The 18,690-nt window shown below is 32.9% G+C and overlaps 1 long non-coding RNA gene across 1 annotated transcript; it reads right to left on the reverse strand.

Annotated features, from left to right (window-relative positions):
• Positions 1-656: 656 nt before the first annotated feature.
• LOC149414003 (uncharacterized) lies at positions 657-8,474 on the reverse strand. Its single transcript, XR_016303998.1, has 4 exons — positions 8,443-8,474; positions 1,594-1,787; positions 1,078-1,230; positions 657-977 (listed from the first exon to the last, which is right to left on the reverse strand). It is a non-coding gene; the product is annotated as an uncharacterized LOC149414003 (long non-coding RNA).
• Between the last annotated feature and the right edge of the window lie 10,216 nt (positions 8,475-18,690).

The following is an 18,690-nucleotide window of genomic DNA, read 5'->3' on the forward strand; positions in this document are numbered from 1 at the left end:
ATCAATTTTAATTAACAAAGTACGTTATAGTTATTTAGGCATTCTCTAGGAATGCGTAATTAATGAATTCTCCAGGATGGAACAAGAATATTGTCAGTTAGAACAAGAAAAAGGTTTATCTCCACTGTGAGTCAGCATGTGTTTCGTCAAAACTCCCTTTTGAGAACAAGAATAGTTGCAATTAGAACAAGAGAAAGGTGTCTCTCCACTGTGAATCAGTATGTGTCTCGTCAAATCTCCTTTTCGAGAACTTGAATAAGCACAAACGGAACAAGAAAAAGATTTTTCTCCACTGTGAGTCAGCATGTGTCTCGTCAAATTTCCCTTTTGAGAAAAAGAATAGTTGCAGTTAGAACAAGAATAAGGTTTTTCTCCACTGTGAGTCAGCATGTGTTTCGTCAAACTACTTTTTTGAGAACAAGAATAGTTGCAGTTGGAACATGAAAAAGGTTTCCCTATACTGTGAGTCAGCATGTGTATCGTCAAATAACGCTTTTGAGAACAAGAATAATTGCAAACGGAACATGAAAAAGGTTTTTCTCCACTGTGAGTCAGCATGTGTCTCGTCAAATTACTCTTTTGAGAACAAGAATAGATGCAGTTGGAACAATAAAAAGGTTTTTCTCCACTGTGAGTCAGCATATGTATCGTCAAATGTCCCTTTCGAGAACATGAATATTTGCAGTCGGAACAAGAAAAAGATTTTTCTTTACTGTGAGTCAGCATGTGTGTCGATAAATTTTCCTTTTGAGAAAATGAGTAAGTGCAAACGGAACATGAAAAAGGTTTTTCTTCATTTTTCGTCAAAATTCCATTCCGAGGATTTAAATTTATGCAGGCGGAACATGAACAACGTTTTTTTCCATTGTGAATCCGCAAGTGAAGTACTAACTTTGACTTTGACTTGCAGGAGTACTTACAATGGGAACAAGAGAATTGTTTTTCCACAAGATTTGTCTTTTGATCAGTCAATGAGTCTGAAAAATAATACAAATAAAGCCATAGCAAATAGTAATAAAATTAAAGCATCATTAATTCAAAAAATGTAAAAAATAAAAATCACGAATCATTATTTACCTGTTGTCTGTTTTTTTCTTTGAAAGCGTTTTAGGCATTCCTTTTTAACATCCGGCAGGTCTATGTCGATTTCCATAAAAGGAATATCCCTTCCATCTTCTTCTCGGGGTGCTGGTTCTACCTTGAAGCTAACAGTCTCCACTTTAATTCTACCTAAAATGTCCAGACGAAGTGAATTATTAAAATTGTGCAATTAAAGTCGTCCATCTCCTAGAGATAACTACAACAACATTTGTTTTTAAAATATAATTTTAGAAATAATGTTTGTACCAATTTTACATGTGTTTTAATGCACCCTTATGTGACTAATACAACATCCAGAAAAAAGTACGTTAGAAGTTTTCAGTAGTTTGGCAGTTTCCCGCAAATGTACTATTTAATGTAAATACCACAGTACGGCAATATATGATTTTATGAACAAAAATTATGGCCTACATGGGAAACTCAAAACTGACTTGGATCACTAGCATCGAAATTTTACACAAAACAGTTTATGACATTATAATTACAACTTACAGGTTTTCCGAGTACTCTCCGCATGCTGTAAGCATTCCTTCTTTACATATGAATAGTCAAAATCCATATCCCCATACTGCATTTCATGACCGCCTTCTTCCTGTGGCCCTGGTTCCTTCTTGATGGTCAGTAGATCCATGGTAAGACTATGGTAGGATTATGGATTTAGTTCAAGCCCAAAAATATAACTGAAACTGCCAGAAACAGAACGTTAAGTTGAGGAGATTTGAATATTTTATTTCAGTAGGAATATACTGTAAGAACAATGAGGTATGCAAGAATATACCACCCACATTAGTCTAGTGTTGACGTATTTCGGTGCCTGCTTCAAATTATCAAAGAATTAATAAACCAATCAGTAGTGAAACAATTAAAAACAATCACTATAAACCGCAGATTGCGCAAAGTCGAACGTACTTCTTTTCCCAAAAAGTGTATTGTTGATCTTGAAAATAGGTTTTTTGCCTAGGACTTGTATCATAAATTGTGACAAAGTAACCTAAATATAATAATATACAAAGAATCCTTCATATAAGTGCTACAAAGGTGTTGGATTAAACAAGGAAAAGTGTTCTTTTGTGTGAATTCGCGCTCAATTGAACTCTAAATGTATACAAAATGCATTGCATGTGAAATTAATATTGAGGTTCCATCAGATCTCATATCTTGTTCGGTCTGCGATGAAGAATACCACTTAAAGTGTGCTGGTATTGGGGAAAACTCTCGTAGAGGTGGTAAAAGCCAACAAAATCTACAAAATTGTAAATGTTAAAAATGTTTAAAACTTCTTAAAATAACAAAAAAAAGTGCTGTAAATAATTTGGATGAAATCAACAATGAACTGCCACCTATTGACAAACAATCAAAACAATATGCACACACACCGAAAACTTCTATCGCACAGACAGTCACCAGTGAAAACTAAACAAGATTAAACACAGATGGAGCTAGAGCACAGTGTTAACGGTGGAATTGTTTATGAAGGAACTGGAAAATTTTAAATCTTCAATGATAGCATTTGTAGATAAGAAACTTGACAATTATGGTCAAAAATACGAATCAATATTAATGCGAAATAATGAACTTATAAAGTCGCTTCAATTTATCTCGGACCAACAGGAAGAGCTTAAAAATCGAGTTAATGTTATTTAGACATTACAAGAAAAATATAACGCGGAGCTAATTGATTTAAAAAATCAGAATAACAGTTTATCAAACACAATCGCTCAACAAGACGTCAGAATTGATAGACTGGAATACATGAATCAAATAAGCAGTATCGAGTTGAGGGGCATTCCTGAATCCAACCCTAATAACAATATGGAAGTGCTCAATAAAATATCAAAAATCATCAATTTCGAGGACGCCACAGAAAACATGCAGTCGGTAATCAAAAAAAATCTACAGGATGGGGCCGAAAATCTCTGAAAAAAATCCCAGATCCATTATTGCGATAATTTTTTAAACAAAATGAAAACATACATAAAAGCCACAACTCCCAGCAGTAATAAATTAAACACATATGATTTAGGATTATCGCAAGATGCCGAACGAATATATATTTCTGGCCATCTAACACAAAGAAGAAAATACATATTAGGTTAAACGAAACAATTTGTCAGAAAAAAAATAACTTCAAATACGCGTGGGCAGTTTCACGACGAATCTTACTAAAGAAGACTGAAAACTCCAGAATCATAATAGTAAACGATGCTAAGGACCTTGACCGATTAAAACGCCTGTTTATCTGACTACAACTTCATTCTGTTATTATGGATTTTAAAAGAGGTATTAGTAAAAGATCTTATATTCTATTACATTGATTTCGAACATATACATACAATTTAATTACTCTGAACATACTGAATTATAACTCATGTATTCTTATAACCTACATATACTTATCTCTTAAAACTTCACCCAGTAAACATCAACTAATTTTAAGCTATAATTTATTAGAAATTCATTTTTATTATAACATAATTCATTTATTCTATTATCTAATGTATTGTGTCTTATTTGCTGTTTATTCTATTCATTTATTCAATAATCTAATTTATTTTAACTTATTTGCTGTTTGCAATCTACATACTCAAAATATACAAAATAATTTTTATAAAAATAATGTATCCTTGCCCTATTTAGTAGCTTTCTCTTATAACAGCAATACTAGTGTATTAATTAAAAAAACTAACTAAACATTATTGTCATACTTTCCCTGGAATTATCCTAAATCAAGCTTTTTTAATATTCTTTAAGATAAAGGGAGGTTATTATGTAATCATTACTTTCCTTGCATGTTTTTGCATGAGCCATACTATTAACAACTTATTAACTAAAAATAAAGTAATCTTATTAGTTTTCTCTTCTATGAGCGGAATTATTGTAAAAACCGATAATCTCACCTTTAAATATCTACCTTACTTGTTCCAAATTCTAACCTTTTTATTATTGTCTTCTACTCAGCTAAAACTTCATCCAGTAAACAACTACATACTCTTAAAGTCTAGTTCTAATGGTAATAAGCAAACATGATGAAATCGATAATATCATAAAGCCGAGTTCTGAAATCATCTTTGAAAATAATGATAAAATTAAGCAATTCGATTGGGGATCAAATAAAATTAATATTGTTCATCAGAACATTAGAATTATGGAAAATTTGGATGATTTCCTTATATTTTTAGATGAAATAAAATCTGTTGTAAAGTTTTATGTAGGTACTAATATTCACTGAATGCAGATTAAGTGAATCCAATATCACCAAACAAATTTCAGGCTATAGTGAATACTACACTACATCACATATTAACCAAAATAGCGGCGTGGTGGTTTATATCGACAACACATTCAATTCCGAAGTTCAAGAAATACACATAAATCAATAAAATTGTTTAAAAATTAACATAAATGATTATTTAGGTATCCTAGCTATCTATAGATCGCCATCGTTTAGTGACATCCAAGTTTTCCTAGAAAACCTCATTGTAGAGACAAAAAAATCTAAGGATGATCCACATTACGTGCTAATCGGGGACATGAATATAAATACAATCGGAGAAGTAATGCACAGACAGTGTGACGACTATTTATGTGCTATGGCGGAAAGTAACTTTTATTTATTTATTTTATTTATTTATTTATTTATTAAGTACAGGTGATGATACAATGACACATGTACATATACATAAAAAATACTATGAATGCCCAACTAGGAGGAATTCCCGTTTTAGGACAGTCAAAATATTTATTTTCAATACAATATTCAATAACTTTTTTTTTCAATATTTTTTAATATTAATTCTCCAACTAGGGTACAAAGTAATTCAAGCTCGTGTCTGGATTATATATATACCAGAAACATAAAAAGTTCAAATGCAGACTAAAATGACTGACCACTACACCGTTGCAATCAGTATCCCAAATTCAGCACCCAAAAAACAGAAAATAAAACACAAATTAATAATCGATTACGATGAATTATTAAAAGAACTTAATAAAAAAAATTGGGAATATATTTATAAACAAACTGAAGTTAACTATGCGCTAAACTATTTTATTGATGAAATCAAAACATACATAACAAAACACACAATAATAAAACATATTTCAAACAATAAAGTAAAACTCACTCCATGGATTAGTAACGGCCTTGTTAAATCTATACACAAAAGGAACCATCGTCATAAAATAGCGAAAAGTGACCCATTGAACGAAACTAAAAGTGACCCATTGAACGAAACTAAAAGTGACCCACTGAACGAAACTAAAATGCAAAACTATCACCGATACAGAAATATATGCAAAAACGTTTTTCGTAAATGTAAAGAGCGTTTTTATAAATACTTACTTGATAAGGATAATTCCAGCAAAAATATGTGAAATGTTGTCAGAGACATAACAAAAACTCAACGTAATAATGGCACATCCATGAATGAATTAAATATTGGAAATTTGACTATAAAGACCCTCAAACTATTGCATGTCATACAAATCAATATTTTGCATCCGTTGGCTCTAAACTAGCAAAAAATATTTTAAAAGATACTCAGAAAACTGAAGACTCTTTAGCGTCGAAATCAAAACAAACAATCCAACCTTTTCATTTGAAATTAAACCAACCACTGTAGAAGAGATCATAAAAATAATCAACATTCTTAAAACTACACATGCAAAGGGCCCAGATAGTCTAAATACACAAATGATAAAAAATACAATTTCAAATTGCCGCTCCGCTGTCATTTATCTATAACTTAAGCTTTGCTTCGGGAATATTTCTCGATCACTTCGAAAAATCAATAACTGTCTCAATTCACAAAAGTGGACCAAAATTTCTCGTTGAAAACTATAGGCCAATATCACTGTTAAGCGCAATATCCAAAGTCATTGAAAAGATCTTTAAAACAAGGCTAAGCGAATATGTGGAGAACCATAAATTGCTTAGCCCAAACCAGTACGGCTTTCGATCGGGTAAAGGAACGGATGATGCCATCGCATTTCTCACGGAAACTATAGCAGAAAATGTGGACCGGGGCAAGAAAACCATTGCCCTATTCCTGGACCTGGCCAAGGCTTTCGACACAATATCTCATTAAATACTCCTACAAAGACTGAGAAATATAGGAATAACCGGAAAAGCATTTCAATGGATACAGAGTTATATTTCTAATCGATTCCAACAAACTAGAATTAATGTGGATATTAGCAATTCATTAGAAAATAATGTTGGTGTTCCACAAGGAAGTACGATAGGTCCTCTTCTCTTCATTATATATATTAACAAACTATGTAATCAACATATAGGTGGGAAAATTATTACGTTCGCAGGTGATACTGTTATATTGTTTGAAGGAGACGATTGGAAGGAAACACACCACCTTGCTAACACCGGTATAAACAGAGTAAAACAATGGCTGGACAGCAATTTGCATACATTAAACGTATCAAAAACCAAATACCTAACATTCAGTTCTACTATTTCAGGGCAACTCCAAACACCTCACCACCACAATACATAAAATTAACTGTAACTTTGAAAATAATAACGCTCCATGTAAGTGTGAAGCCCTCGAGTGTGTTAAATTTATTAAATATTTAGGCGTTATAATTGATAATAACCTCAAATGGAAGAACCAGATTGAAAATGTAGCTAAAAGAGTGCGCACCCTGATTCACATTTTTATTTCATTACGGGAAATTAAAAAAAAAAGACTTTAAAAACATATACTACGGGCTGTGTAACTCAATCATAACCTACGGTTGCATTGGGTGGGGAGGTATAGGAAGAACAACATTAAACCCGTTATTGAAGGCACAGGAATCTATTGTACGTGTTTTTATGAAGAAACCTTTCAGATATTGGAGCCAAGCTCTCTTCAAGGAATTTAATGTACTAGATGTCCGACAGTACTATATAAAAAAAATGTAATCCATGTTCATAAAAATAAAAACAAAATGAAAACAGCCGAACACTAACATCAAACCAGAAGTAAGGGAAGAAATTACCTTTCCGTTCCAACAAGCAACAGAGCGGCTTATCAAAAAATATTCTCAATCTCGGTCCTAAAATATATAATAAAATCCCCTCTCAGCTGAAACTGTGTGAATTGTCATCCTTCGGTCCAAGAGTGACAAAATGGTTGTTGGATCTAGGCAGGACTGATTCCGAAATGTTACTAAAAGATGTATTTTGATAATTATTTATCTCGAAAGCCTCTATGTATCTTTTTTATGTATCTTTTATGTATCTTCGTTTTAACATACTTATTTTATCTAGTCTTAAATCCTGTATTCGTCTAGGATAACTTGAAACCTGTTAATTTGACTGTCCTAAAACGAGAATCCTTCCTAGTTGGACAGTCAAAAGCATAAAATGTAATCAATATTATAAAAAATAAATAAAATAAAAAAAGACGTTTCATTATAAACATATAGACGCGCTGGAGAAATCATGTGGAACCTCTAAGTAAATTGCGTTACAAAGCGTCAAAATGCCCTCCTACGTAACGAGAACATGTTTTTATTATTCCCCGACAAACACTTTAAAAAGCACTCGTGTGTGATTAAAAGATGTTTTTACTACTCGAAAAACACTGTTTAAAGCCCTTGTGTGTGATGAGAAGATGTTTTTACTACCCGACAAACATCATACAAAGAGATAAAATTTAATTCGTAGAACACTTACATAATTTTATTATTATGGAAAAATATATATTTTTCGATTGTTTTAAAAAAACCATTTTCAGCGATATTAGAGAAAGTGAGATAGTGAAATTAGTAACACATTGGTATAATAAGGACGACCTTATAGCAGTAGATCCCATACAGTATCGCATATAGAAAATAGTGTAAGCGAGTAAGCGTATGTTGTTATCTCAGCCACGCCCGTGACGCAGAATGTAGTATGCGATCAAATTCAAGAAACGCGGCCCGTTATCGTTAAATTCGTACATATTCTTTGAATTTCCATCTTAGCCACACGTGGACAGCATTGGAATTAAGAATTTACTTGAAACATGAAGAGTGTTTTTACTTGCCATATTTTATTTTGATTTTGTCAGACAATAACGAGTCTAAATTTATTGTAACGTCATCTGGTGTAGGCATAGTAAATATTTGGAAATAATTAAATAATTTTGACTGACTAGAACTTAAAGTTCAGATAATTAATAAAGGTTGGCAGAATCTGACGCTGTCATCCTCCGTATCTGTATTTAAAGTGACATAAAGGCCTCTGACAAAATATTGTTGTGGACGAAGTTAAATTAGGTGGCGTAAGACATAGTGAAGTTCTTCAATTGACCATACAAAATACTCGGGAGGGAGGAATAGATCGGCATTAGAACTTACCGATAACTTATGAAAGACGTAACATTTCAATGTGATCAATCTTGCAAATTACAGTGACAGATGCTTTCATGAATGCGATCTATGGTTATGTTTAAGGTGTTGCCATTTGATGACGATTTAGTACCGTCCCAATAAATTATTTCTATTATAATGGAAACTATCTGCAAGAAAAAAAGTATGTGTGCTAAAAAAATGTATGGTCGTGTGAGAAATGTAGAGATCAGAAAATAATGCAAGGCTGAAATAAGAGTAAAGGCCCGTTTATAATAGGAATAAGTGGTAAGAATAAGCCGTAAAGCCCTAGGCCGTAGAAGTTGGAAGATAGGAAACCTGTGTATCCATTTATAATAGATGGCAATAATCTTTTATTTTTTTCCATAACCGTAAAGATGGTCCAACTTTATCTTTTGCGCTTACGGATTACAGAAAGCTGAGATATATACCGAGATTTATGTATTTTCGATCGATACTCTATGGTATCTACTATTTGACAAAAGTGGTTTATTTATGTATTTGACAATCGAACAATAATTTTGTGAACAAATATTTACGCAGAGTTAGATATTTTACCGAATTTTATATATAAATTTGCTGAAGACGATAAAAACGTGATAAAAATAATTGATATAAATGACGCAGAATTGATTTCTTGGGTCGAGCAATTTCGTCATTTATATGACAAGAAAGAAAAAGATTATAAAGACCGAAATGTCGTAGAAAACTCCTGGTTATTTATTGGTAACAAATTGAAAGCATCAAGTGAGTGTAATACAATATGTTTGATAAATATTAATACTTCTATATATTATTACTAACATCAGAGATTTACACATTTTTTATCGTTTTGTATGCGCACATAAAAATTTAGGTTATTTTGTTAGGGAAGATGATACGTAAGTACATATATTATGTTTGAATTCTGTTTGATCAATTAATTTGACACAAAAAAAAATGTTCAAAGTGACTTCGTCACAATTTAACAGAGAATACAATCTTTATACATTTAAAACAATTTGCGTTTTGTAGTAATAATCTAACTATCGAAAGCTCTCTAGCTCCTTATCTTTTTAAATGTGAATCAATTGATACTTTTTTTTACTTATGTTTGTATAATTTTCAATTTATAAAGTAGGTGATCACACCATTTTGGGTAATTATAGACCAATCAGTATTTTGCCATCACTCGAAAAAATTCTTGAAAAATACATTCAAATTAAATTAATAAAATATTTGGAAGATTTTTCTATTATTGATACTAACCAATATGGATTCCAAAAAAAAAGGGCACTGAAGTGCTACTTCAAAAGTTTGCCAGCTTGATAAATAATAATTTAAATAATAAACATCATGTATTAGTCTTATTTATAGATTATTCCAAGGCATTTGACACTATTAACCATAAAAAATTGTTGAAAATACTAGAAATCATAGGAATAAGAGGGAAACTTCTAAAACTATTTGAAAATTATTTGAACAACAGGTGCATGCAAATAAAGCTTTTGAACACATTAAGTAAAAAAAGAAAAATCTTAGCAGGTGTTCCTCAAGGTTCCATATTAGGTCCTATTTTATATATAATTTATGTATCTTTTATTAAATTTATGTTTAAACATGTAAAACACTTTGTGTACGCGGATGATACTGCATTGGTGTTTTCTTGCAGTGATTTGCAATTATGTATTGAACTTTTACAAAAAGATTACATTGAACTTTTAAAATGGTCTCACGACTCTGGCCTAATCATAAATGCAAAAAAACTAAATTGATACACATTAGATCACCCAATGCCAAGGTAAATACTATTATACCCGAAATTAAAACACACAATTCAGATTGCCTACATGTTGGTATCCCTGCGTTGTGTACATGTGAAAATATTGAACTGGTTAAAAAATATGTTTATTTAGGTGTTATTATTGATTGTTTTTTCAAATGGGATTTACAGATAAATAAAGTCTGTGAACGACTGAGATCTATTATTAGTAGATTAATAAAAATTAAAATTTTATGTTCCAATATGCACACTTCGAATAATTTATTTATCACTAGCTGAATCTATCATAAGGTATGGAATTACAGCTTGGGGATTTTCCTCTAAAACAAATATAAATCATGTTCAAGCAGTTCAAAATTCTCTTGTGAAATTATTAGCTCATAAAAGTTTATATGAACAAAGGCATAATGTTCCACACCTTTATCAAAATCTGAAAATCCTCTCGGTAAGAGCAATTATGTGGTATAAAATAATTTTTCAGCACATAAATAGCCCTATGTACATAAATAGACTGGAACACACTTACAATACTCGATTTACATTAAATGAAGGACTAATCGTACCAAAGCATGTAAACAAATATGGAAAAAGAACGCTAGACTACATGATACAAAATTGTTTAAATATGTTACCTGCAGAAATGAAAAAATGTACAAATATAAAAAGAAATTTGTTGTTGAAAAATTGGCTAGCTGAAAGAAATAGTTTGTACTAGACTCTAATACAAACTATTTCTAACTGCATACGCTTTAATTGTTTTTTGTTTTTATTTTTATTGTATTACACCTCTCATGATATGAATGTATACATTTGATATAATCTGTTTAAGTTAAAAGCACCCAATGACAAACTACTTTAAAGTAGTTTATTGGGACTTTTTGATTTTTGTATATTATTTTTATATTTAATAAAAAAAAAATTTAAAAAAATAGTTTAAGTGCGCTGAATACACGTCACATACAATTTTATATAAAATAATCTGGATGGAATACAGTTGTACAAACAGTTATAATTATTGTTTCTAAGTTCTGAATGTAGATTGCGTTGGATTGCCTTGCGAAGTCGATTTGCAAAATAACGATGCAAATTTGAACGATCTGGATCAGGAGCATCAGGTCACAAAGAATGGCCATTAATGAAAAATTTATCATTTTTACACGAATCTGTAAAACGACGGAAAACATTTGGTAACGTCGAGTTATCAAACAATGACACTGAAAATGATTCTCCAGATTTTTGTGATGAATCACTTACATATGATGACGTTCAGTACCTTGATGGAACATCAAAAGAATATGTGGAAAATCTGGACGAACAAACTGGTTTGTGATTTTATTTCAAAATTTTAAAATATGGCTTTATAGATACTATCATCAGACACTTTCGGTTCAAGGGCGGATCCAGCTTTGGCGCCAGGGGGGGGTCACGTAGTCGTGGTCAAGTTTTTTTTTTTTTTTTTTTAAAGAAAGACAAACATTCCCGGGTTACGAATAACCCAACAATAACTCCTACCACCACCACAGAAAGCCGAAAATGCTTGCTTGTGTTGTGATGGAGGACTTAGGTCCGGTCAGTTACAGTTACAAGAAGTTATAATTTAATTTTGATAATCATATATACAAGTAAAAAGTAGGTATTGTTGGATATGGTAACACTAGGTATATCATTAAGATTGTCTTTTGCTCCGCAAGCCCGCGCGGCGTAGGCTCGTGTAATGTCAATTGTCAACCAATACAGTACAGATTACAATTATTAATCGTGTTCTTATTTCACCACAATATAACATGGTGTCAGGTGTGTCTTCAACATAGTATTGTGTGTAGGAATCTTGCAACTTTTTGAATTTCCTTTTCCTCGTTGTAGTTATTCGCCATCATATATAAAAGAAATGATTGCTTAAAACGTTTCCACTCGCCAACCATATCCGTAGCATTCTGCATTTGCAGAATTTGACTCGACATTATTATTGTAACACTTTGCTTGTCACGACAAAATAGACAAATAATAACAGCTTGTTGACCGTTATTTCTTTGCTTCCTGGTAAAGAATTTGAATCGTTCCACTGTAATATTCACTGTAGGTATGAAGTGTCTATCCAGTCTATCGGAGAGTAGAATAATGCCTTCCAGCGTGCTCTTCTCAATAGTGAGGCCGAATGAATTAAAAATTTGAACTCCTTTAGGACCAATCGTGTGCAGCAAATGTTATTAATAAATGTAAGTACTGTACTTCCATATTTAAGAGGAATATAAACGCTGGAAATATTTCGATTCTTGTGCTTTATAAATTTTAAAACCGAGCGCCTTGCACCGTCATATTTTGGCCTGATTTGCACGAGGCAAGTAATTTGAAATAAATATTGTTGCCATGACGCGGTGCTTGCAATACGTAAGAAGCGCCCAGCGAGATCTCCGTTCGCCGATGCTTCCATACGCTTGTTAATACCTTGTTACCTGGTGGATGAATACCGTCCATTCTATTTTGCCAGCAGCGGCCGAGCCGGCAGCGTAGTCAATATTATCGACAATCCTCAAACTATGGGGAACGCCTAATAAAAGTAAATATTTATAAAATTTGAATTGATTTTATTTATTTACAATCCAAACAAAAATATTCTGAAAGTGAATTATTAATAGGTACATATAAATATTAATAAAAAGAAACTTGATTAAGTTAAATATAATATGTATATATATTAACAAAATGTAACTAATACGTTCTTTTACAAAACTAGGTATATGTACTTTTATCAAATTTACATACACTTTATCAAATTTCCACATCTAAAATTTTTGTAAAATTTATTTACAAATAAATTTTTTGGAAACAAATCAACAAACCAATCTCAATATTAGAAATGATGATGGAACAACTCACAGCTAGGTTTAAATATATTCTACAATAGATGCATCAATTTATGGATACATACACTTAAAAAAAAAGGTTAAAATAAATAACTTGCATCTAGCTATTCTGAATTTATCCTAAAAGAGCATAATTAAAACAAATACAATAGATATCGCGGGTTCGAACCCCGGCAAACAAATCTCAGTATTAGACATTTTCAAGGAACAGCTCACAGCTACATATATTTAAAAATTATTCTTATAAAATATTAACTCTGATCTACCAATACTGAATTTAAGCATTATATTCGTCAACCTAAAATTTCTCAAATGAAAATATTCTACATTAGATACATCAATTTATGGATACATAGACTTTAAAAAAAACGGTGAAAATAAATAACTTGCATTTACCTATGCTGAATTTATTCCAAAAAGAGCATAATTAAAACGAATACAATATATATTATTTTAAAACAAAAAGTAAAATTTCGACGGCCTCCATGGTAGAGGGGAAAGGCTGCCAGCTAGCGATCCGGAGATCGCGGGTTCAAACCCGGCAAACAAATATCAGTATTAGACATTATCAAGGAACTGCTCCCAGCTACATATATTAATAAAAGAAACTTGATTAAGTGAAATATAATATGTATATATATTCTCTTCCCGTAGTATGTTGATCCAGTAAGAAGTTGTTAGACTATGTTGATCCACCTTTAACACCATATAACTTGGCTATTGTGGAATACATCTGAATGAATTGACAACAGTGGTACAATAATTATCAATGTTGCCAGTTTGCCAGAAAAACCATTTGATATACTGTTCATAAAATTTTCTAAATTTGTATGGAAATCGGATGCATAATTTATGTTGATCTACCTAAATTGGCATACTTATGTTGATCTCATATATATTGATCTATTCCCGTAGTATGTTGATCCAGGTAAGAAGTTATTGGACAAAGTTGATCTGTGTCCCTATATATGGTTTTACTAAATGAACCAATCAAGAGCAATCGGTGGACTGTTCATCACAAGGTTTTATCTGATTCCGTAATCTTTTGTGATATTGAACTCAAAGTATTAGTCTCTAGAGTCGGATATCGCATGAAATGACTGTGAGATGGTACCGTTTCAAATCAAAATGACGTGTTCATTCGACTGTTTGTTGCTTGAATTGTTTATAAGAAATGTATGCGTATTTAGATTGAAACGAAACTTTCGCAAAAATCAAATCCATTAAAAAAATACCTACTCCGTGGCGGGCCGGATCGAAAGAGACTGGTTGAGGGATACCTTTTGACCATTTAAATCCAAAATGGCGGCAAAAGGCATAATGTTATATGGGAAATATTGAACTTGCATCTATTACCATCTCTCCTGATTACGCTTCGTGACTTAGTAGGGGTGGCCGGGTTCTTGGTTATAATGGGTAATTAATGGATGATTGGACGAGGTTGGAGCTAAGAAAAAACTGTCCAAAGAAGCGAAGCTAGCAGTCCACAATGGAGTGCTGGTACCTACCCTAATATATGGAAGTGAGGCATGGAACTGGCAGAAGAAGGCTGAAAGTAGACTGAATACTGTAGAAATGAGATCCCTGAGGCATATGTACGGTAAAATCATGTATGACGAAATGTGCGTATGCTGTGTCTATTCTACAGATATTTTATTAGAGCCTGTTAAAAGGAGCTAGCAGCATTGATCCCCAGTGCACCGTGCACGTGCTTGATACTCGACAACTGCTTGATACTCGACAACTCGACGGACACGAGCGGATTGATGTTATCGATACATATATGAACGGGTCGTTTCTCCGACTCGTTTTATCGTAAGTCGGCTCGTATGTGGAACGAGCTATCGGCATCTGTTTTTCTTCCTCAATATAATCCGGGCCTCTTTAAGACCCGCATTAATAAATTCATTCCTACAGACCCTATCTTAATCCGCCCCATAACGCTGCCCAACTGGGTGGAGACATAGTTTCTATGTATTTAACGTATAAAGACAAGGGCACTCTTGTGAGAGGTGTCACATAAAAAAGTCATACCTCCGAATTTGAATATAGAGACATACAAAATGATCTATATTATAAGCAATTATCACATTATTTTAGAATTTAAAAAAACTCGTAAGCTTAATAATCGCAGAACTCAACTCAACTTCAAATATTAATATTCTGTATAAACGATTGTTACATCTTACCGGAGATGACCAGATAAATCATCAAAATGATAATTCATCACATCTTTAAAAAGTTATGTAAAGTCATGGAAAGTGATGAAACAAAAACATTATTAACTGGGTTAAGTAGGTTAGGTTTGGTTAGGTTTAAATTTTTTATTCATCGTTTCTAATGACTTTACATCACTTTTTAAAGGTGTGTTGAATTGTCACTGTGTTGAGTTATCATGGAACCCTTACCGGAAATGTTTATATTTTAAAGTTCTCTAAATAAAATGAAATGCTCTTAAAAGAAACATCTCATATTTAATATTATACAACAATATGACCGGAAGTCGGCATCTTTCTTTGAAATAAATAAATCATAAACTAAAAAACAGCTACAAGGTGGTTACAAATGCAATTATATTTAATCAATTTGTTCGATTATATTTTATATGAAGTTTTTTTTACAGTGGGCCAAATGAATTCTATATGTAGCCAATTGAACCAATTCAACCAAAGTTGTCCAATTTTAATAACTTCGACGAGGAAAAGAAGTTTTTTAATTAGTTGAATAATAATTTTTCAAAATTTCAATTATGTTTAACGTAATACACTATCTGGCATCAAGAAAATCAGTCTAGTCACGAACCGTAACTATTTAGTGTAATAAAATAAAAAAATAAAATTATGTTTATATCATAGTTTGCTTTAATCTCAATAAAAAAGAAGGAAAAAAGTTTTTTTTTTATGAATGAGATAAAACTTTCCCCCAAACAACGTGTATATTTAACTAACTAACTAATTAACGATCACGCCGTTTCTCCGCAGGGGTAGACAGAGAGGACGGACCGCCAAACAACTCGGTCTTGGCACACACTTCTTGCCTCATTCACATTCATACATGGTCTCATAATACTCTTCTATTATTCTGACTCTTGACATGACCCGACTCGAGTATCTGATTCACTTGATCGTGCCATGTCTTCCTCGGGCTTCCCCGACTTCTGCTACCATTCACATTTGCATCATATATCCTCTTTACACACTCCTATCTTCGCTCATTCGCTCTACATGCCCAAACCATCTAAGCGTCCCTTTCTTAATCTTACTCATTACGCTTACATCAGCCTTGCACTCTTTGCGGATCTCCACATTCCTCACACGATCAAACATGGTTTAATCACACATACGCCTCAGGGATCTCATTTATGAATTAAAATTAAAATAGCAACTTCACATTAGGAACGAGAGGACAACGAACAAATAAGTACATTGACTAAGTGTTACGGACGGACATGCACTTGAGCAAGACTTGGGAGCTGTATTCACAGAAACTTTAAAAAAAAAACTGACGTTTAGTTGTAGTACTGGGTCAATTGTACTGGTATCCCCCGAAAACATAAAAACATAAACAATATAAACTAATTTTTGAAAAGAAATACAAACATTCCCGGGTTAAGAATAACCTGGCAATATTTGAAAATCTCCTACTAACACCACAGTCAGCTGAAAATGTTGCTTGTGTTGTGATGGGGGACTTAGCCAGCCCAGGAATTGAACACACTATGCCTGGGTGGGACCCAAACGCGATGTCAACTCGGCCACCGACCGGTCTAAAATATGGCAGAAATCGCTCCAGTGGATAAATAATAAAATGTAGTTTATAGGCACTTTATAAAAAAAAATCGTCTAAAGAAACAGAAAAATTTTTAAAACAGTAATAAATAAAATACATTCTGGAATCGTTAATAAGTCGTTATGAAATATTTAGCCGTGTTAAGTAATCAAAAGTATCGCGGTGGCAAAACGTGGAATTCCATAGCCGTTTTTAATTTATTAAAAATATTTATGATATCAAAGACAAAACAATTAAATGTATTCTAATCAGGGTGTCGTTATATCCCGGCCGGCGGCTAGAGACTTAGAGTATTATTACTTTAAGGCCTGAGTCCGCAGGTGCATTATCTTAACAACAAAGAGTAGGTCTGATCAAATTCACAATACAGTATTATTTTATTAACGAAATTAGTTTTCATACAGAGAATATCCAAAAAAACGTTTTTAGTATATAAAAACATATCGGCTTCTTTGTCTGGATGTGGTGTGATTTCATTTGTATTTTTTTATGAAAAATTAATATGAATCATCGAGGAATTATCAAAATTTAAATAAAAAAATATTGAAGTGTTTTACGCTCTCCTCTAGCTGGTATTAGTATAGCACTGCAAGTGTCATCCATAAACTGTGAAACAAATCAGCCTCTCGTTGGGTGGTCATGTTAAATGAATGTTATTCACTGACACTATTTCTGTTTTCATTTTAAAAAAAAAATATGAATATCACACCAGAGTCCCTGGAGCCAGTGAGACTTTGGCATCCCAAATCGGGGTTGTCGTGAGACTGAAGATATTGTGAACCTCGAAGGAGATGACGAGGAGGAAGTTGGGATAGTACCTGGCTATTCAGATCTGGTTGCCAAACACTAATTGTAAAATAGTACAAATTAATTTTAGTAAAATTTATTTCAGCCCGCGACCTTCGGATTGCTAGTCGATAGCCTTACCCCTCGATAACAGAGGCCGTCATTTAGGTACGTTTTAAATTATGTTTTACATTTGAAAGTAGACGTTTATCACAATTTGGAAGGAGGGTATGTGTACCACGGCCCCGGGAACCATTTATTGGATAACCCACACTTCTGCCATAGGTCTCCCCTAGTTGTTTGATATGTTTGGTGACTTATCAGGAGTGCCCGATTTTATGGGATGAGGTATGTGAGGGGCTTGGCGGCGGATGCGCCTGCCTAATAACTGCGTGGTGGGCCGGATCGATTAGTCCTCTTTCAACGCATCGCCTTGCAACGCAGTAGGAGAGTTAGATTCTTATGTATATCACTCAAACACACTGAACCCCAGATTACTACCCACCCATCAAACCTATTTACTTCCCAGAACTCACTCTCCTTCCTTTCCTTCAAAATTCCCCCAACACAGCATTCACAAAGATGACATAGGCCCTGAGGGTTACGATTTTCCTCAGGGCCTCCTGTGTGGAAATGATGTAAAAAATATAAGAAATAAACAACAATCTCGCTAAAGGTTGGCCGTGACCTATGGTAGGGGTGTTGGTTATCTAATAAATGGTTCCCGGGGCGGCGGTACACATAATTGTAATAGTTCTCGAGGGCTCTGATGTACAGACATTATGGCTCCTGTTGATTGACGAACATATACTAAAACATCGTTGGTTGGAATCGGTGCTTGAAATGACTTTAGCCATGTTTAATAAACAACAAATTTAAATAAATTTATAGCAATTTTAATTTAAAATTTGAAATTATTAAATTCTCACCAATCTAATCGCCGCAATTTTAATAGGCACATATTATGGATATTACGCTTTGTTTCAACTTAATCATTACAAGAAACTTAAGTCGGGAGAGATGGTAAAAGATACA

This window comes from Hesperophylax consimilis, chromosome 20 (assembly GCF_061612785.1).
Source record: "Hesperophylax consimilis isolate HC1 chromosome 20, BYU_Hcon_1.0, whole genome shotgun sequence".
Lineage (NCBI taxonomy): Eukaryota > Metazoa > Arthropoda > Insecta > Trichoptera > Limnephilidae > Hesperophylax > Hesperophylax consimilis.